Here is a 22,481-nt window from a genome sequence, read left to right as displayed (position 1 = left end):
TTTACTGCAGTGTCCAATCGCATGTCCGCTTTCCCACTCTATATTGCTATAGAATTTTCTCAAATGCCTTACTATACGGCATTCCCAAACATTCTAATGACCATATCTAAGCTCTTGCTTGTCAGAAAAAGTAAAAAAAAAAAAGGTGTCAAATCCTTCCTGGAGGTGTACATTTAAAAAATGCTGTCAGTTCCACTAAGTGTATAACTCAAGTGAAAATTCAACCCGCAGTGCAAGTTAAAACACGCATGCACATACACACGTGCACACACACACACACACACACACAGCTTACTAGCTGCCCATCTGGGATCACCCTATTTACATATGTGTGAAATTTAAACTGGAGCCAGTCAGATGTGATAAAGCAAATAATTGCAGCATCATCGTATAGCTAAAGAGGCAAATGGCTGTTCGTGTGAACATGTTCAAACTGAGCTCACAAGAACTCTGAGTAGAGCAATCATTTTGAATAATGTCTCCTAATTATCATGACTGGTTTCATACGATAGCTGTTGTGTAAATATAGCAAGAATACACCGGAAACATGCTTCACACGACTTGACAAATTCATAACAAATTGACTAGCTGCAGATTTGCAGCTAAAAACATTTGAGCGTCTTACCAGAGCAGCACTTCTGTTCCTCCTCCTGCCAAGCAACACACTGGAAATGGCAAGACAGACAGATCGACAGGAGCTAGGAGGGACACACACACACACACACACACACACACACACACACACACACACACACACACACACACACACACACACACACACACACACACACACACACACACACACACACACACACACACAGTTCTCCAAGTTCAGTTTGGTGAGTGAAAGTTCACAGGGAATCAACGAAAACAATTTATAGTTACTCCCACACAAACCCCGCTTAGACATTCTAATCCACATTGCAACATATTTCAAATATCCCTTTGGCGGCCAACGTGTTTTACTTTTCATAACAATTACACATTGAGATATTAGGGTATCTGGGGTCTTTTGCTTGGAGATTAGCCAACACTTACTGAAGGTCTTGGAGTGACCTTATCCATCAAACTGCCACAACAACTGGATCAAATGGCTCACGTTAAGTCTGTTTAGTAAAACAATTAGCCTGTCGGTAACTTCAGCGGTCAGTGTGTGTGTGTGTGTGTGTGTGTGTGTGTGTGTGTGTGTGTGTGTGTGTGTGTGTGTGTGTGTGTGTGTGTGTGGACACACGTTTCTTCTGACAAACCTTCCTTTCTTTCTGAGGCAGAACAATGAGCACTTCTCCATCTCCTGGGAGGTGTCTGTGTCGTGTGTGTGTGTGTGTGTCGTGTGGGGCTCCTCAGCTGCCGAGTTGCGTAATAAGGAGGTTGGGGGTGAGAGAGAGTGTCATTTGCTGAGAATAATATTTTTCTCTACATTACTGTTATGTTCTACGTGAATATATTGTGACAGAGTGTTATAATGCAGCAAACATTATATAAATGTTAATATCACTCCCATTCTTATGTCTCACACTAGCTAGCCACCTGGCTTGGCCTAGCTTTATAAAAGTAATTGAGAGAAACTACTCCCCTCAGTGCTATGATAAAAAAGCATTGAACTTAAGTGGTTCGATCAGAACGCACCATATATGGCCAATGAAGCAACTACTTCCTGTTTACATGCTGCTGAATGGGTCATTAATCATGACACTGTATGGGCACTTCCTGTTGGGGGTGGTAACTTAGTTTGATTGACATATGATTAATGAGGGCCGTGTGAGCGGTTTGCTTTGTTAGTACAGGAGTCAGTGCAGCTGTTTTCACAGAAAGGCAGGGTTTAAGTGCTTAACTATTTGGTTACAGGTTACTGCAGGTATCACCTCTTTAAGTACACACATGCACGCACGCGCACACACACACACACACACCTAAACCTCAAACTGTTATTCCACAGCGAACACATAATACATGACATATATTTTTACACTTTTACTACTATTTGCTGTGTTGTTAGGCAGTACAGGTCATCTACAGTATATCGTATTCTAGTAACACGTTGGTAAAATATAGCAGTTTCCATGGTTTCTAGGTAACAACAAAGCAATAAATAAAAGTGTACTGTTCAATAATAGTTGTTCGAAACAAGTAAGTGCGCTAATTTCATTTAAGTGTGCTACTCCTACGTTGACATAGTCATTCTGTTTACAACTTATACACTGTAGTGTGGTTAAGGGAATAGTTATGGATTTTGGCAATGAAGCCCTTTATCTTCTTCCCCAGAGTCAGATGAACTCGTTGGTTACCATTTTTATGTCTCTGTGTCCAGTAGGAAGGAAGCAAGAGGGAGTTTTGGGAGCCAATGCTAACTAGCTTAGCGCTAGCATGCTGTACCCAAAGACATCTAGTCTTTGCACTGCTAGCGCTAACGCTAGTTAACAGTGACTCACGAATTGCCAAAATCCCCAACTATCCCCTTAACTACACTATGGTGTATAATTTGTAAACAGAATAATTATGTCAATGTAGGAGTAGAGAAAAATATTAATGTTAAATAGCCATTCTTAGCCAATCTTTCATGTTGCCAATCTTTTTCATGTTGAAACAACCACGACTATTTGCAACGTTACTGCAAACAATGGACACTGTTTTTTCCCCTCTACATTTCACATTCTTAAAATAAAGTGGTGATCCTAACTGACCTAAGACAGGGAATTTTTACTTGAATTAAATGTCAGGAAATGGGAAAACTGAGTTTAAATGTATTTGGCTAAAGTGTATGTAAACTTCCAACTTCAACTGTATATATTAAATACAGGTAAATTGAGTTTTTGACTGCACTGGGCCTTTAAAGATTCATTTTTCATTTGTATGATTGACTCCAATCTTTGTACGTGTATTACGGGTCAGATACCATCACCTTTTGATTCCTCCACGGTACACACACAGGCAGATGTTTACGAACGATGTTTGTCCTACTTTTATAGTTTTAAGGATCAAGTGATCCATTTCACAAACTTGATGTGAAAGTACCAGAACTACTTTCTTCTCGATAAAATAGTATATCCGCTTTACTCCTTTTTGAATTGCCACCTACTGTGACAGGATATGAAATTGCTAAAAAGACAGGAAGTCTGAAAAACACCATGTTTGCGTATGAAATTGCACCCTATACCCTATACAGTGCACTACTTTTGACCAGGGCCGATATGGCTCTGGGCCCAGTTTCCCAAATGCATCTTAAGGTTAAGTTAATCTTTGAACCATAGGTTCCTATGGGTTCCTACCATAGGTTCCTATGGTTCTAAGATTAGCTTAACGTACGTGTAATTTCGGATGCAAACCATGTGTTCAGCCATGAATCAATTATTTGCAGGTTAGCTCAGTGTAAAACAGTTTAAAAGCCTAAACTGCCCTTCATCCTACAGATCAACCGTTGTAATCGTCTGAAGTCTCTTATCCAGTCATACATGTGTGGCCTTTGGTAGTAATAGTTACTGACGGCATACATGCACACAAACGTATCAACGCTTAGCAATACACATTTCTTCATAACTTGTTTGGGTCACGACTAACAACACAATTAGTATGTGCTATTAATAAATCAGTATTGCTGCATTTCTGAACATTCATAAGCAAGAAAACATTTATGAGTAATATTGAAAGCCTATCTGTATTCCTATATTTTTTTATAAGCACATTAAACCAATAGTCCAAACGTACGGTAAAAGTGTTCAGAATAAGCAGATATTAACTAGGCATGTTTGGATACATTTGACAGTCCATTCTGTCTCTGTCTATTTTGAGTGGCTTGCACAGCAGCCCACTCTGTCTGGCACAGCGACTCCGCATATTCATCTCTGACAAATAAATCTCAAACTGTAATGATGGACTCCAACTCAGGCATGACTTATGGGCTAGCCTCCCGTGCTCATCTGCCATCTGTCAATCAATCATCCCCCCTGCTCTACTCCTACAGTTATTTATCATTCGGTTCTATCCATTCTTCAGCAGCTGTCTATCGTTCATCAGGATGGATGAACTGATTAACGACGACGCTTTCCCTCCTCACGCGTACTTCCCATTATACTTCTACTAGCACTGTATGTTGTCTTATTTTGTATCAGTCTCTCTCTCTCTCAATTCAAAGGGCTTTATTAGCATGGGAAACATATGCTTACATTGCCAAAGCAAGTGAAGTAGATAATAAACAAAAGTGAAATAAACAATAAAAAATAAGCAGTAAACATTAACCTCACAAAAGTTTCAAAGCAATTGAGACATTTCAAATGTCATAACGATGTGCAAATAGTTACAAGTACAAAAGGGGGAATAAATTAACAAAAATATCAGTTGTATTTACAATGGTGTTTGTTCTTCATTGGTTGCCCTTTTCTTGTGGCAACAGGTCACAAATCTTGATGCTGTGACGACACACCGCGGTATTTCACCTAATAGATTTGGGAGTTTATCAAAATTAGATTTTCAAATTCTTTGTGGGTCTGTGCTGTGTAATCTGAGGGAAAAATGTGTCTCTAATATGGTCATGCATTTAGCAGGAGGTTAGGAAGTGCAGCTCAGTTTCCACCTCATTTTGTAGGCGGTGGGCACTTAGCATGTCTTCTCTTGAGAGCCAGGTCTGACTCCACAGGTATCTCTCGCTATCTCCCTCTCGTGACATTGCATTCTCTACTAAACAACAGAGGGAATGATGGGGTGAGTTTACACCTCTGTTTATATCTTTATCACACATTTTTTGTTTTGTTCTCTTATTTTCTTTCTCCCTCTCTTCTTGTCTATCTCCCTCCAACCTCCTTCTCTCTCAGACCCTGCTGATATAAACTTGAGGGCGGCCTCCCCCCTCCTTCTCCTCCTCCTCCTCTCCCCCTACCTTGGGTCATTCCTAATGAGAGGCTCTTAAAGTTTCCCCCTCTCCCTCTGGTCACATTAAAGAGTGTTCACCTTCTAAATGACAGATCAAACCAGGAGAAACGAAGGAGAAACGAAGGAAACTCCACCAAGGGAAGCAATGGCCTTGCGGTACCGAACATACCTGGGTTCACATACTAGTTGAAATGTTCCTGGAACTTTTAATGTTTTCTTTAGTCTGCCTGGAGTGCCAGATGGGCCGTGTTTACACTTTTGCAAATATTATGTTGGTTCCATTGTGCCAGGCAAGCTCAATCAAGCCCAGATAAAGTATTTGGAATGATTTTAAATAGTATTTAAACCCAGGTTGGGTATTGAACGATATAATATGTCCTTTAGCAGAGGACAAATTAAAAAAGGCATACAATTCATTCAAATGACTGTAGTATTCTCCAAGAGTTGTGGAATAAATCATGTTGCCAAGACCCTAGATCTCAAAGGCATCTAAGTCCATTAAATGTTTTAATTGTGAACAAGACATTTTAATTCGAATTCCTTGTAAAAAAAAAAGTTAACTCTACTTCCTGGTAATCAGTCTGTCCCTGTAACTGTACCTTAAAACTGGGACACAGATTTTGATACTGGCTGCGGAACTGTGCAAATCTGTGTCCCTGTCTTCCAATAGCCAGGTTCAAGGCAATCAGAAGGGCCAATTTTGGCCCCTTTGAGTGGAAATCAATATGGACCATCTGATCCATATCCACTGCTCATCTGTGACACTTGTTTCAACTCTTCCGCTTCGTTGTTTTTCTCATAATGGACCCATGGACCAGAGCATGTGGTGGGTAAACGTCTGTCTTTCTTTCTCTCTCTTTTGTCTCAGATCAGGGGATCCCTGGCCAGATGGTGGCAGAGTGATAGTTCATTTCAGAAAGAACCAGTGAAATGAGATGAGACCCGGGCTCAGGCTTCTGTCAGGCCAGGACTGTTGATTGTCTTTGGGGCTCATTGGTGGTCTCATTGGTGGTCTCCTCTCCTCTTCATATAGGGCCTTTAACTGGTAATGAATGAGTTGCCTAATGGGTCTCTGGCACCAACCCAGCGGCCAAGCGTTTCTCTCCCGCCTGCCACCGTCCGTCAGGCCGTGTGAAAAATGTGGAGGATCAGTGGTGGAGCAGAAGACTCATACAGAGGATGAGGGGGTGGAGAGAGGATTCGGTTATCACCACCACCAGAGAACGGGGGGTGTGTGTGCACTCTTGCTGTGGGCATCATTGTATTCCTAGTGAACACTGCAGATGAAGGGGTGTGTGTGTGTGTGTGTGTGTGTGTGTGTGTGTGTGTGTGTGTGTGTGCGTGTGTGCGTGCGTGCGTGCGTGCGTGTACGTTTGTGTGCCTCAAGAACTCAAACACATTATGGGACTGTTAATGATTTAATGTTAATGACAGGAATAATACTACACTCTTCGGATCAGATCAGAACTCAATGAAGCCCTGTATTACGGTGTCCATACTGGCTGACTTCAGACTGGAGGTCAACACGGCCCCACATTAGAAACCAGACTCTCCATGATACTCAATAACGCCTCCAGTAGAGATGATGAAATGACAGATAGTATCTCTTCAATTATCACAGAGGCATCATCTTCCCATCAGCAGATCCATATTAGGACCATTATCTATCTACACAGTCAGTGTCTCTGGAGCCCAAATCTGCAATTGCAGCTAAAACGCCATCATAACTACTGTGCACTACAAACCTGGATGAATATGGACCAGAGATCAATATATCCATTCTAATTTCATCAGACAATGTGGGAAAATGGCAAGGTAGGTTTTAAAGAGTGCATGGGTAAGAACGATATAGTTGGAATTCATTGAAAATGACAGTCTAACTTTTCGTTGCTGTTTTTAATAATAAATCTTCTGAGAGGCGCGAGATAAAAACGATCTATAACTAGGCAAAGACGTCAGATCAACATTTCATTTGGGACTTTTAATCAAACCTTGAAACCCTATTATGGGTTGAAATGAATTCGATTTTGAAACCAAATTCAACCAACTAGCCATGTTGATTCAATGGTTGTTTTTTTACACTACAAAAATTACAGGGTAGCCTACTCTGCTGATACTGACAAACAGACCAATAGAAACGATGTTGTCTGATCCATATAATTGGCCTACGAAAAGGGGAGACACAAATACAGTATGACGTCCATCTAACCTGGAGTTGGAAATTATTGTCCAACAACAAACAAAAGTGGCACTGACCCATTGACAAAGACACTGAATATGCACTTCACAGGGAATATGGCCGATGTTCTCTGCTAGTGCCAATATGATAGGCTACTGTTCACTCAATTAAGTTAAGAATTTTGATAACTGAAAGAAAGATTGCCATCATTTCACTATCATCTATTTACAGCAATAGCCATTTTGCTTTCCAAACAGTTTTTCCATGATTGTATTTTTAAATATTCCAATAATGCCTGCCTGGGTCTCTCTGCTTTTCACTGACAGTCGCAACTCAACAATCACCTATTTGGTATTTGCAGCGTACGCTGCCCAAATTGCGGGCCCTTCCGACTGTAGGATATGTGATGTAAAACAATCCACAGGTTGTTTTTTTTAAGAAGCGAATGATCCTCTGTGGCCAAATCATGCTTTATGCTGTAGTAGCCTATTTTGAATGATTGTATTTGTTTCTGTAGACAGGAGTAAGCTAATTAGGCTACATCATTTTGGCAATTTAATTCCATTTACTTTAGGGAAAGCTTAGCTTCCCTTAGCCTTATTGTCACGTCCTGACCAGTAAGGGGTCATTTTGTTATTGTAGTATGGTCAGGACGTGGCAGGGGTGTGTTTGATTTATGCGTCTTGGGTTTTTGGGTAATGTTCTATGTTGTCTATTTCTATGTTTGAATGTCTATTTAGTCTATTTCTATGTTCAGGTTTTGGTTTGGCCTTCAATTGGAAGAAGCTGTTCTTCGTTGCTTCTAATTGGAGGCCATATTTAAGTAGGGGGTTTTTGTCATTGTGTTTGTGGGTAGTTATCTTCTGTATAGCTGGTAAGCCTTATAGAACTGGTTTGTCGTTGTTTGTGATTTTTGTTAAGTGTTCACGTTAATCCAAATAAAATAAGGAAGATGAGCACAATACCTGCTGCGCCTTGGTCCACTTTTTACGACACACCTGACACTTATGGACACGCCACCTATGCCTTTTAATGTGGCTCCTGCAGGCTACCCGCGCACATTTGTCCTCACACAAAATCATTTCAGCATCCAAACCGCAACAGTGCACTGTGCACCTGCAATTTTATGATTAGAAAGAGACATCTGTTACAAAACACCTATGTGTATTGTGATGACATTCTGTGATTGTCATTAGGCCTAGACTTGTAGCCTGAATTGATGCATCCACTGTTGTCCATGCGCGCCGGTCTAGGCCACTCATCTCACCTTGTCCGCGAGTGTCTCGGCCACTCATCTCCACCTTGACAAAATGTAAGTGTTTTCCTCAAACCACAATGCAATTTGAATATTTGGGGCATATCCCACCCGGTTTCCAGTCAATTCGCACATTTTTCATGCGGCTGACATGCAGTAATATTAAATAATGGTATAATCGTTTTTTAGGTATGTTATATTAATTGTGAAAGGCTCACATTTTACCGGTACGGAGTACCCACACTATTTATTTTGCCGGGACGCCATACCAGACAGTACCACCTTACTTTCACCCCCGGTGATAACATTGATAAAGTAAGTTGAGATAATGTGGAAACTAGGCTGACACTTTTTTTTGCCTGGAGTGTACATTATGGCCAAGAAGAGACTCGAGAGGAGACTCAAACGTAATCATTGTTCTGTCACTCTCTGTTCAACACTCCAGCAAACCAACACAGTCACAAAGTAGGAAGACAGATATACAGCTTCATCATTCTACCTCAGCAATACTGTTGTGTATCCTGTCTAGCTTTTTTTTCAAAGCTTTTAAGGACCAAGCAAGCAAACTTGTTGACTATGAATTTCATCTGACCAGTGGGGCCTGTGCTAACTTCCCGGATACACCAACTGCTGCCCACCTGCAAAAGACTACCCAGACAATCAATGTGAAGACCTCTTTGTTTTCTGTTATCAATGGTTTTCATGGTTTTCAATCAGCAAAGTTTCTATTTGTGGGAGAGTTACAGTGACTGAGTGGACACAACGAGGCAAGCTATATGTTTTGGATAAATATTGTTTGTTTGGAAACTGAACCTTCAGAAAAAAGTATAGAAATTTGACATGTGCTGTAAAAAACAAATGTCCAACAGTGAGGTCATAAATTGGTGCCATAAAATGACATGTCCGAATATGTCACATTACTGAATGAAAAATTATCAGAGTACTGAATCGCTTTTAACAATAAAAACATTTATTCTAAAGTGCATTCTGTAGATTGAACCTGTTCGAACATATCCTGTACTTTGAGGGCATAATTGAACTAATGTGATGAGATAATTACAATTATTAAAAACAGCATGCTTTAATAAAGCACTTAATCATTTTAAGGACTATTTTATATGCTTATGGCTTTCAATGCTTCACCATGGGTTATGACTGTGTGATATATTGCTTATTATAAACTGGGTGGTTCGAGCCCTGAATGCTGATTGGCTGACAGCCGTGGTATATCAGACCGTATACCACGGGTATGACAAAACATTTATTTTTACTGCTCTAATTACATTGGTAAACAGTTATTAATAGCAATAAGGCATCTCGGGGGTTTGTGGTATATGGCCAATATACCACGGCTAAGTTTTGTATCCAGGCACTCCGCGTTGCATCGTACGTACGAACAGCCCTTAGCCGTGATATATTAGCCATATACCACACCCCCTCGGGCCTTATTGCTTAAATATAGTTTACAGTGTGTACTAGAGGTGCTTTGGATGAGTCTTTGCGCAATGGGGTCTCTGACTTAACGACAGGCCCATTGAACACTGGTCAGAAGAATTTGCACACACTGTACAGAGATGTTTCTATTTTTTTTCTATTGACTGTACGTTTCTTTATGTGTAACTCTGTGTTGTTGTGTTTGTCGCACTGCTTTGCTTTATCTTGGCCAGGTCAAAGTTGTAAATGAGAACTTGTTCTCAACTGGCCTACCTGGCTAAATAAAGGTGAAATAAATAAATTAAATAAAAAATGTAATGTAAATCAAATATAAGAGACTGGTCTTCAAAAACAAAGTCTAGTCAAAAATCCCATGAGGCCAACATTATAACACACTGTTCATTTTCAGGATGAAATGTTCGAGTTATGGCTGAAAGAGGAGTGGATTGTGAGCAGTAGCACGTGGCTGCGTCCAAACTGGCACACTATTACCCACATAGTGCACTACTTTTGACTAGGGTCCATAGGACATGTCTTCTCACGTGATACTTTGGGAAAATAACAAATGATACTGCATGGGTCATTGCAATGAACATGTTGGTGATGTTTTTAGATACGCATTGGAATGCGTGCAGGGAAATGTGGCATCGTTTAGGTAATTTAATTTGTGAAAATGTTTCACTTTAAGCCTATAAAAAGAAATGGCTCCTGATTTTCTCACAAAGCTTCACACTGACAGTCTGATGGACCAATTGAATGAGTTTAATAAAAAAATGATATGCTATAACAAAATGTTAAATATAATCAAAAGAAATACAGATAATGTTTTGTGTTAGAATGAAGCCTGAAACCATAAAACTTTTATTTTCTCCTGTCTCTTATCACTTGAACACAGCTGCTTAGAATATATCTTTGAATTGGTTTACAATGAGTGTTGAATGCCAAGCTACTTTTCCAATTTACACATGATTTGTTCCGGTGGATTTGTCATTGTGCCGATACATATGGTAAAAAAAAATGGGAACTTCATTTCTGTAGAAGAATACATCCTAGTTTTGCCTCTTTCACGTTGGTCTCACAAAGATGACAACCATTTTATTAATTCAATGATATTATAAACATAAATATTGGTAAATGACAGACAAAATATGCTATGCCTCATAACTGAAATGGTTCCACCTCAGTGAAACGTGCCAATGCTTTGTGACTGAAAAATGTAGTGTTTTACACCTTTCCGACCCCAAAACAGCACAAGCTCTTTGTTTAGGTTACGAGTGTGAAAAGCAGATAGAAAATAGACTGGTATACAGTATAGTACTTCTTATCTTATCCACAGAGCCACAAACTTTACTTGGTTTATTATAGGAAAACTACAGTGAAAAGGAGATACCATTTTGTAATTTTCTGCTGATCGTCAGAGATTTGCACCCATGGTACACGTACAACCTTTAGAAACACACAAAGCAGTAGAAAAGCCTACCAATGTCATCCAAAAGTGAATTTCGGTGTGCGAAATGTTGCGTAGGCTCATTGTTCAACACTTATGAGTAGTTTTGAAGTGTGACGCGTTAATTGCTGAATAAAACCAGTAGAACCCTATGTAAATGATTTCCATTGTAATCAAGAGAAGAAAAAAATACGTAGCAACAATATTTCACAGCTCTACAAGCTAAATGGATGTCAAATTGTTTGAAACCCTGATGAAGTCTTAGCAGCCAAAACGTTGGCATTTATCACATTGATAGGAGCCATGGTTAGTGTACTGCTTTTCTTTTCAATATCAACAATTTAAGATCGATTTTTCAATCAAGACCCTTCCCACTGGGCACACTCTGGTCGAATCAACGTTGTTTCCACATCATTTGATGAAATTAAGTTGAACCAACATGGAATAGACGTTGAAATGACATCTTTGCACAGTGGGTTGAGGCAGTAGATCTGTCGGAACTTGTAAACTAAACAGTGCAAGGAACAGTAAACGATATACCATACACACATACAGTAAGCACTCGATCCTGTCTATGATATATGAGATGTGCGAATTGGGTAATGCAATATGTCTCCCACTTAAAAAAATCAATGGAGATAACGAACCTGCTGAATGTAGTTCGGCTTTAGCAGTAGATGAATCGCTTTAGAAGCCTAAGCTCAAGACAAAGACCTGGGTACATATTGAGAAATCATCTCAGAGTAGGAGTGCTGATCTAGGATCAGTTTTCTCTTTTAGATCGTTCTTGAATAAGATTATATAAACAAGAAAGACCTGATACCTATAGATCAGCACTCCTACTCTGAGACGCTTTGTCAATACGGGCCCTGAAGACACCAAGCTCCATTTCCTTCTTTGAGATCATCACAGATCAACAGTGGTGGCTTCTCCGTGTGGTTGTGCGTTGAGCTCTTTAACTCCCGGACTTTGCATCTCCTCTCCACCATGTCAGTTCCGCTCTACATAGCCGTAAATAAGAGGGAGAAAGGGGGGTATGGGCGCTGCTCAGTACGTGCTGACGGTGGATGGTGGCGCCTGCTGGTTTGACAGATTGATCCAGCTGCGGTTGTGGTGGTGGTTGCGGTGGTGCTGGCAACAGGGGGGAGGTGGGGGTGGGGCATTTTGGCTGTAGTTGTGGTGGCGGTGTGGTGTGGAAGGAAAAGTTTGCCCCGCAAGCGACAATCAGTGGAAGAGTTTGGCAAACAGCACATGACACACATGGATGCACGCATAGAAACACACAGGCACTCACGTGCACACAGATGTGCACAAAAACGCACACGCACGCTGCGCACGCACGCACACACACACACACACACACACACACACACACACACACACACACACACACACACACACACACACACACACACACACACACACACACACAGCCAACCAGCTAGCCAGCTTCAACGAGACTACCCCTTAGTACTGCACATTTCCTCTGAAGTTATGGTTAATGTTGTGGTTTCGACACGATGTGCTCAAAACAGCCTCAGATGACCCAATTTTGTGTTGTTAGACCTCGGTTCAAATATATATATATATATATATATATTTGATTTTCAAAAAGTCTGTCTGTACTTAATTGAGCTTGCCTGGTGCAATGGAACAAATGGAATCGTCCCAAGATTCAAAGGAACTCCAGGCAGGCTCAATCAGGCGTTTAAAGCAAACAAGTTTTTTAACCCAGATCTGGGTGGTTTGAGACCAAAGGCTTCCTCCCCTGGGAATGCCTGCTGTTCAACCCTTATCAGTCCCCTGGTTGGTTTCCAGAGGTGACCTTCAGACACCATCTCCCCCCACTCTCCCCTCGTCAAAAGGGGCAGCCAGATAAGAGCTGACTGGGGAGATAGAAGCCTTTGAGTTTCCAGCCTGCCCATAGAGATGGATAGAGGACACACTTCCCACAAACACTGTTTTAGCAGGAAATGGAGATAGCCCCATAGAGATCCTATAATTCTATAAGTAATTCTATGGATAGCCCTCTGTGGCGTTGCCAATGCTGTCACAGAGTAGGTCGAAGGCGATCAATGGTAAAGATTGGAGGTGTGCCCTCTTTCCATCTCTATGGGCAGGCTGGCAACTCAAAGGATTCTACAAAGGCCTCATACAATCAAACCTCCCATGGCCACACTGGCCTTCTCTATCTCTATCATAGAGGGCTTCACCGCCCACAGATTTAATGCACTCTGCTGCCATCATGGAAACATCCTCATGTGCCAGTCCACAAGGGTGGCCATTGGGCGACCACATCAAACACTAGGATGTAACCTTGGGGTCAGGTAGAGTGCACGCAGATAAGCTTGGTGGTGTTAATAATAGGCTGGCTAATACATTCATCTGAGTATAGAAACAGTGTACACCAATAAGTGTGTTGTGATGAGAGAAAAATATATAATCTTGAAAAATAAAACAAAAAAGACTATTGCCATATGAACCTTTGTTTGTCAACTATAGACTCGGTATTGCAAAGAAAATTAATTATATTTGAAATGCAGCCATTTTTTGCAGAGATAAAAAGATATTCCTTTGTCAAAAACCATGAATAGTCAATGACACTCATTGAAATAGAAGAGGGAGTTTGAATTAAAAACATGAGGGTGAATGGCATTATTCCTGACATGGCGAACCGAGTGGGCGCACTCTGTGAAAGAGGGATGCAATTAAGATAACCTACAAAGAGAGAATTTTGTTTGTGCTGGTTGTCAGTGTGGGACACCTAACATATTATTCTGGCAGGCGCCCGTTTTATGAAAAACATCAACAGCTCTGATGCCTGGAAAGATATACTGTAGCTCTTTTTTGTCACTGTGTTAATGAACCTGACACGGCTGAACATTCACATTTTACATTTGAATAATTTAGCAAACACTCTTTTTCAGAGCGACTTACAGTTACTGCCTTCATCTTAAGACGGCTGCAAAGGGAACAAAGGAACAGTCTTAGACTGACCCCTGCCAAGGTGTTCACTGACATTTCTCTCATCATGTTAAACACTCTTTAACTATCACGTGGTTACCTAGGTACTGTGCCAATGTAGAAATGTCAGTTTGAGAGGATGTTTTTTGCAGAAATTAAGATTCCTGCTTAACTTTGCAATTTGGAATCCTGCATAACTTCGCAACAAGAATAGGTTCACTGATTTTAAATAAATAAATAATAATGATACCTTTTTAGTGGTGAGTCATTCAAGGACACTGTACACAGGCAACAATAAAATACAAAAGCAAAAATAGAGGATTAAAAACATTCAAGGTGCAACAGCTTGACAAAACAGCTACCCACTGGGTTCAACGTTATTCCGTTTAAATGATGTGGAAACAATGTTGATTCAACCAGTGTGTGCCCAGTGGGTAGGGCAAAAGTCAGAGCCCTGATTAGGGAAAATCAAGATGTAAATGTATAGTGGAGTAATATTTATCATATATGATATTATATACATTTTACATCACATGCAACCCATTATATTAAATTAATTATCTGACTGCGTTTAACTGCCTAAAATTAAGGAATGGTAGGAGGTGTGAATATCAAAGGAATAATTATTTATTAACTTTGTAATATGAATGGATTCACATACAAGGCATAAAGCTTAAGTTACAAGGCAATTTTATATTTAATTGTTTAACCTTTATTTAACTAGGCAAGTCAGTTAAGAACAAATTCTTAATTACAATGACAGCCTACCAGAAAGCAAAAAGTCCTCCTGCGGGGACAGTCGCTGGGATTCAAAATAAAAAATAAAATGTAATAAAGTCTAAGTCAACAACATAGCATGGTGGCAACACATGAAAACACAACATGGTAGCAACAATACTGACATCATCATAGCATTCATAATATAGGTATAAAGATCCTAAAGTTAAGTTACATGAAAAAGCATGAAGAAAGAGATGCCTAGAAAAGGAGAAAATATTGTAAAACCTGTCTCCAATGGACGGTATAGAGGATAAGAGAGATAACAACAGACCTTTCTAAATTCTGAAGGTGTAATTTTTTAAACCACGACCAGCCACCATTTTTTCATATTTTTTTATTTAACCTTTATTTAACTAGACAAGTCAGTTAAGAACAAATTCTTATTTACAATGACGGCCTACCAAAAGGAAAAAGGCCTCCTGCGGGGACCAATCCACTGATACCAAGTTTATAGTAACCTGATCACCAAGTTTATAGTAACCTGATCACCCAGGCCCAATCTCCACAGGCTGTCACAGCATCTAAAGGCTTGTGTGGGGGATGAGACCAATGTAAATAAGACAAAATTCCTGAGAGTGTCATGCCCTGATCTGTTTCACCTGTTCCTGTGATTGTCTCCACCCCCTCCAGGTGTCGCTTATTTTCCCCATTGTATTTATCCTTGTGTTTCCTGTCTCTCAGTGCCAGTTTGTCTTGTATGATAAGTCAAGTCAACCAGTGTGTTTTTCCCGTACTCCTTTTGCTATTCTCCTTTTTCTAGTCCTCCTGGTTTTGACCATTGCCTGTTTCTGGACTCTGTACCCTCCTGCCTGATCATTCTGCCTGACTTGACCACGAGCCTGATCTGGTTTTGACCTTTTTGCCTATCCACGACCATTCTCTTGCCTACCCCTTTGAATTATTAAACATTGTAAGACTCCAACCATCTGCCTCCTGTGTCTGCATCTGGGTCTCGCCTTGTGCCTTGATAGAAAGGACAATAAAACCCCTTTGCATAGAGTAATTTAGAGATAACTCTATACCGCTACAAGTAACCATAGAGATCATACATCTGTAGCATCAGAGTCCTCCTAAAGGGGCAAATTTCAGAGATAAAAAAAAAAAATGTATTTCACCTTTATTTAACCAGGTAGGCCAGTTGAGAACAAGTTCTCATTTACAACTGCGACCTGAACAAGATAAAGCAAAGCAGTGCGACACAAACAACACAGAGTTACACATGGAATAATCAAATGTACAGTCATTAACACAATAGAAAAGTATATATACAGTGTGTGCAAATGAAGTAAGATTAGGGAGGTAAAGCAATAAATAGGCCATAGTGGCGAAGTAATTACAATTTAGCAGAGACAGTGCTCACGCACATTGGCTAACCGGGCTATCTGCATTGTATCCCGCCACCCACCACCTGCCAACCCCTCTTTTACACTACTGCTACTCTCTGTTCATCATAAATGCATAGTCACTTTAACCATATCTACATGTACATACTACCTCAATCAGCCTAACTAACCGGTGTCTGTATGTAGCCTCACTACTTTTATAGCCTCACTACTGTATATATCCTGTCTTTTTGCTGTTGTTTTATTTCTTTTCTTACCTATTGTTCACCTAATACCTTTTTTGCACTATTGGTTAGAGCCTGTAAGTAAGCATTTCACTGTCAGGTCTACACCTGTTGTATTCGGCACACGTGACAAATACACTTTGATTTTATTTGATTTGAAGCATGTGGGAACAGCAGACTGGGATAGGGATTGATTGAATATGTCCGTAAACACACCAGCCAGCTGGTCTGTGCATGCTCTGAGGACGTGGCTACGGATGCCGTCTGGGCCGGCAGCCTTACAAGGGTTAACACGTTTAAATGTTTTACTTACGTTGGCTGTGGTGAAGGAGAGCCCGCAGGTTTTGGTAGCGGGCCGTGTCGGTTGCACTGTATTGTCCTCAAAGCGAGCAAAGAAGTTGTTTAGTTTGTCTGGGAGCAAGACATCAGGGTCCGTGACGGGGCCGGTTTTCTTTTTGTAGTCCGTGATTGACTGTAGACCCTGCCACAAAGCTCTCGTGTCTGAGCCGTTGAATTGCGACTCTACTTTGTCTCTATACTGATGCTTAGCTTGTTTGATTGCTTTGTGGAGGGAATAGCTACACTGTTTGTATTCAGTCATGTTTCCGGTCGCCTTACCCTGATTAAAAGCAGTGGTTCGCGCTTTCAGTTTTGCGCGAATGCTGCCATCAATCCACGGTTTCTGGTTGGGGAAGGTTTTAATTGTCACCGTGGGTATGACATCACCGATGCACTTGCTAATAAACTCGCTCACCGAGTCAGCGTATACATCAATGTTGTTGTGCGACGCTATCCGGAACAAATCCCAGTCCACATGGTCGAAGCAATCTTGAAGCGTGGAATCAGATTGGTCGCACCAGCGTTGAACAGACCTGAGCACGGGCATTTCCTGTTTAAGTTTCTGTCTATAGGCTGGGAGCAACAAAATGGAGACGTGGTCAGATTTGCCGAAAGGAGGGCGAGGGAGGGCTTTGTATGCTTTGCGGAAGTTAGAGCAACAATGATCCAGAATTTTGCGCATTCGATATACAGAGAAAAGAGTCGGCCCGGGAATTGAATCCTGTGGTACCCCCATAGAGACTGCCAGAGACCCGGACAACAGGCCCTCCGATTTGACACACTGAACTCTGTCTGAGAAGTAGTTGGTGAACAAGGCTAGGCAGTCATTTGAGAAACGGTATTGTCTTCGATGGCGATTATGTTATCGTTTAGGACCTTGAGCGTGGCTGAGGTGCACCCATGACCAGCTCGGAAGCCAGACTGCATAGTGGAGAAGGTATGGTGGGATTCGAAATGGTCGGGTGATCTGTTTGTTAACTTGGCTTTTGAAGACCTTAGAAAGGCAGGGTAGGGTAGATAGATAGATAGATAGATAGATAGATAGATAGATAGATAGATAGATAGATAGATAGATAGATAGATAGATAGATAGATAGATAGATAGATAGATAGATAGATAGATAGGTCTGTAACAGTTTGGGTCTAGAGTGTCTCCCCCTTTGAAGAGGGGGATGATCGCCGGCAGAAAGAGAGGTTACAGATTGTCTAGCCCAGCTGATTTGTAGGGGTCCAGATTTTATTCCAGACATGGCTGCTGGGGGATTATTCTATCACACATTCCAGTAATCAGTCCTCTGGATACTGTAGAGAGAGAGATACATTTTGGCCCCTTGATGGGGGAAGAGCTGACTGGACCTTGGACATTGTTCTTTGTGTTTTGTTGAGCCATTTGCCATGCAGCCAAAGGTGACAGAGAGCACATATATCACTGTAGCTACATCTTCTTTCCCAAATCTACAAACACTCTACACCCACACAACTTTTCCCACTCATTAACTCTCACATTTCCCAGATTGGACAATAGCTTTATCATATCTTTAACAGATAGCATTCATCACTTTATCAAACCCTGCTCTGACTTTCACTCATTTAAAAACATAAAGGGAGATAACGCCGTCTGTGTCTTGCCACATACAGTCCATTTAATAATGGTTAAAAAAAATATATATCTAAAAAATGTTTTACCATCAAATGTTAATCTTTTGGGGCCAATATGCCTAGAGAGTGGCCAAAACACAAAAGTTGCAGATGATGGAATATTGTTCAAAAGCACATGTGTGAATGATCAAAGGAGAAATTCGTACACTCAGCAGTATTCTCATAGTTAAAATATGTGGTTCACCAAAAGGGCAGTTTCATTTGTGTAATATTCAAAAGATAAGGCTTAATTAATTACTTATAGCTGCCGAGGAACAATGAGAGAGCTCTAACCAGTCTTGATATATGACCAAAGGCTCATTCTACATAATTCACTAATGTACTGTCATATACAGCTGGACCAAACTTTCACATCAATATCAATTAAATACTGTATGCACTGAAATTAAATTATGCATCCCAAATGGCACCCTATTCCCTATACTGTGTGATCCATATGGGCCCTTATCAAAAGTAGTGCACTATTTAATGGAGAAAGGTGGCATTTGATACTCAGCCTTAGAGTAATAATAAGGTTCAGGTTAGTGTGAATTGTGGAAAAAGCCACCAGACACATGATCTCGACATTAATCTTGCGAAAAACTTTTACTACCAATTTAAACCATTAAAGGTAAGAGATTATTCAGAGTGTTCATTATTCAGATTATTCATTATTCAGAATGTATTCATTTCTTCTCATTGCTTCTCATGAGTTAGTCTTCTCACACTGTAGTGCCTATGTACAGTATGTGTGTGTGTCCATGTGTGTATGGTTAATTTCTATTTTCCACAAGATTTATTCATTTTTTTCGGCCCCCCTTTCTCCCCTTTTACGATGAGTGGATTATGGGGGAGGCTGAGTGTGGTCTGGGGCTGAGGAAGAGTTCTGCTGATTTATGCCCAAGAGGGTCATTTGTTACAGGGATAATCACCCAGTGGAGAGATGCTGTGGATATTGGAACTGTACTTAATGGGCTGACTCCTAGACGGATTGGTTGTTTAGCCCCTAAAAAATACAAATAATATATATATACAAAAGTATGTGGACACCCCTTCAAATGAGTGGATTCGGCTATTATAGTCAGACCCGTTGCTGACAGGTTTATAAAATCGATCACGCACCCATGCAATCTCCATAGACAAACATTGGCGGTATAATGGCCTTACTGAAGAGCTCAGTGACTTTCAATGTGGCACCGTCATAGGATGCCACCTTACAACAAGTCAGTTCGTCAAATTTCTGCCCTGCTAGAGCTGCCCCGGTCAACTGTAAGTGCTGTTATTGTGAAGTGGAAATTTCTAGGAGCAACAACGGCTTAGCCGCAAAGTAGTAGGCCACACAAGCTCACAGAACGGGACCACCGGTTGCAACACTCACTACCAAGTTCCGAACTGCCTATGGAAGCAACGTCAGCACAACAACTGTTCGTCTGGAGCTTCATGAAATGGTTTCCATGGCCAAGCACCCACACAAGCCTAAGATCACAATGCCAAGAGTTGGCTGGTGTGGTGTAAAGCTCGCTGCCATTGGACTCTGGAGCAGTGGAAACGCATTCCTTGAAATGCTGAATCACGCTTCACCATCTGGCAGTCTGAAGGACGAATATGGGTTTGGCGGATGCCAGGAGAACGGTACCTGCCTGCATGCATACCGCCAACTGTAAAGTTTGGTGGAGGAGGAAAAATGGTCTAGGGCTGTTTTTCATGGTTCGGGCTAGGCCCCTTAGTTCAAGTGAAGGGAAATCTTAACACTACAACATACAATGACATTCTAGACGATTCTGTGCTTCCAACTTTATGACAACAGTTTGGGGATGGCCCTTTCTTGTTTCAGCATAACAATGCCCCCGTGCACAAAGCGAGGTCCATACAAAAATGGTTTGTTGAGATAGTTGTGGAAGAACTTGACTGCCCTGACCTTAACCCCATCGAACACATTTGGGATGAATTGGAACGTCGACTGCGAGCCAGGCCCAGCCGCCCAGCATCAGTGCCAGACCTCACTAATGCTCTTGTGGCTGAATGGAACAAGTCCCTGCAGCAATGTTCCAACATCTTGTGGAAAGCCTTCCCAGAAAAGTGGAGGCTGTTATAGCAGCAAAGGGGGACCAACTCCATATTAATGCACATGATTTTGGAATGAGATGTTCGACGAGCAGGTGTCCACTTACTTTTGGTCATGTAGTGTATATATACTGAACAAAAATATAAACGCAACATGTAAAGTGTTGGTCCTATGTTTCAAGGGCTGAAAGCTTATTTCTCTGATATTTTGTGCACAACATTATTTACATCCTGGTTAATGAGCATTCTCCTTTGCCAAGATAATCCATTCACCTGACAGGTGTGGCATATGAAGAAGCTGATTAAACAGCATGGACATTACACAGGTGCAACTTCTAATGGGGACAATAAAAGGTAACTCTAAAGTGTTCTGTTTTTGTCACACAACACAATGCCACACATGTCTTTAATTTTGAGGGGGCATGCAATTGACATGCTGACTGCAGGAATGTCCACCAGAGATAATTGACTCTTAATTTCTCTACCATAAGCCACCTCCAACGTCATTTTAGAGAATTCGTCCAACCAGCCTCACAACCGCAGACCACATGTAACCATGCCAGCCCCGGACCTCCACATCTGGCTTCTTCCCCTGCGGTATCATCAAATCAAAGTTTATTTGTCACGTGCGCCGAATACAACAGGTGTAGATCTTACAGTGAAATGCTTACTTACAGGCCCTAACCAACAGTGCAATTTTTAAGTAAATAATAGGTATTAGGTGAACAATAGATAAGTAAAGAAATAAAAACAGTCAAAAGACAGTGAAAAATAATAGTAGCGAGGCTATATACAGGCACCGGTTAGTCAGGCTTATTGAGGTAGTATGTACATGTAGGTATGGTTAAAGTGACTATGAATATATGATGAACAGAGAGAAGCAGTAGCGTAAAAGAGGGGTTGGCGCGTGAGGGGAGGGAGGGTGCTGAGGAGTATTTTTTGTCTGTAATAGGAAAAGGGGGATACCTAGTTATAACCAACACTATAATTTGGCTACCTGCCGTAATAAAGCCCTTTTGTGGGGAAAATCTAATTCTGATTGGCTGATTGACCCATGGATGCGCCTCATCCCAGTCATGTGAAATCCATAGATTAGGGCCTAATGAATTTATTTAAATTGACTGATTTACTTAAATGAACTATAACTCAGTAAAATCTTTGAAATTGTTGCTTGTTGCGTTTATATTTTGGTTCAGTATATACTTTGAAAATGTCAAAAGTTTGGACACAGCTACTCATTCAAGGTTTTTCTTAATTTTTTCTATTTTATACATTCTAGAATAATAGGGAAGACATCAAAACCATGAAATAACACACATGGAATCATGTAGTAACCAAAAAAGTGTTAAACAATTCAAAATATATTTAATATTTGAGATTCGTCAAAATAGCCACCATTTGCCTTGATGACAGCTTTGCACACTCTTGGCATTCTCTCAACCAGCTTCATGAGGTAGTCACCTGGAAGGCATTTCAATTAACAGGTGTGCCTTGTTAAAAGTTCATTTGTGGATTTTCTTTCCTTCTTAATACGTTTGAGCCAATCAGTTGTGTTGTGTCAAGATAGGGTTGGTATACAGAATGTAGCCCTACTTGGTAAAAGACCAAGTCCATATTATTGCAAGAACAGCTCAAATAACCAAAGAGACATGACAGTCCATCATTACTTTAAGACATGAAGGTCAGTCAATGCGGGAAAAATATCAAGAACTTTCAAAGTTTCTTCGAGTGCAGTTGCAAAACCCATCAAGCGCTATGATGAAAGTGGTTCTCACGAGGACCGCCACATGAAAGGAAGAACCAGAGTTACCTCTGCTGCAGAGGATAAGTTCAGTAGAGTTACCAGCCTCAGAAATTGCAGCCCAAATAAATGCTTCACAGAGTTTAAGTAACAGACACTTCTCAACATCAACTATTCAGAGGAGACTGCATGAATCAGGCATTCATGGTC

This window comes from Salmo salar, chromosome ssa08, assembly GCF_905237065.1.
Source record: "Salmo salar chromosome ssa08, Ssal_v3.1, whole genome shotgun sequence".
Taxonomy (NCBI): Eukaryota; Metazoa; Chordata; class Actinopteri; order Salmoniformes; family Salmonidae; genus Salmo; species Salmo salar.
The sequence above is the reverse complement of the archived record's forward strand: the minus strand, read 5'-3'. Positions refer to the sequence as shown.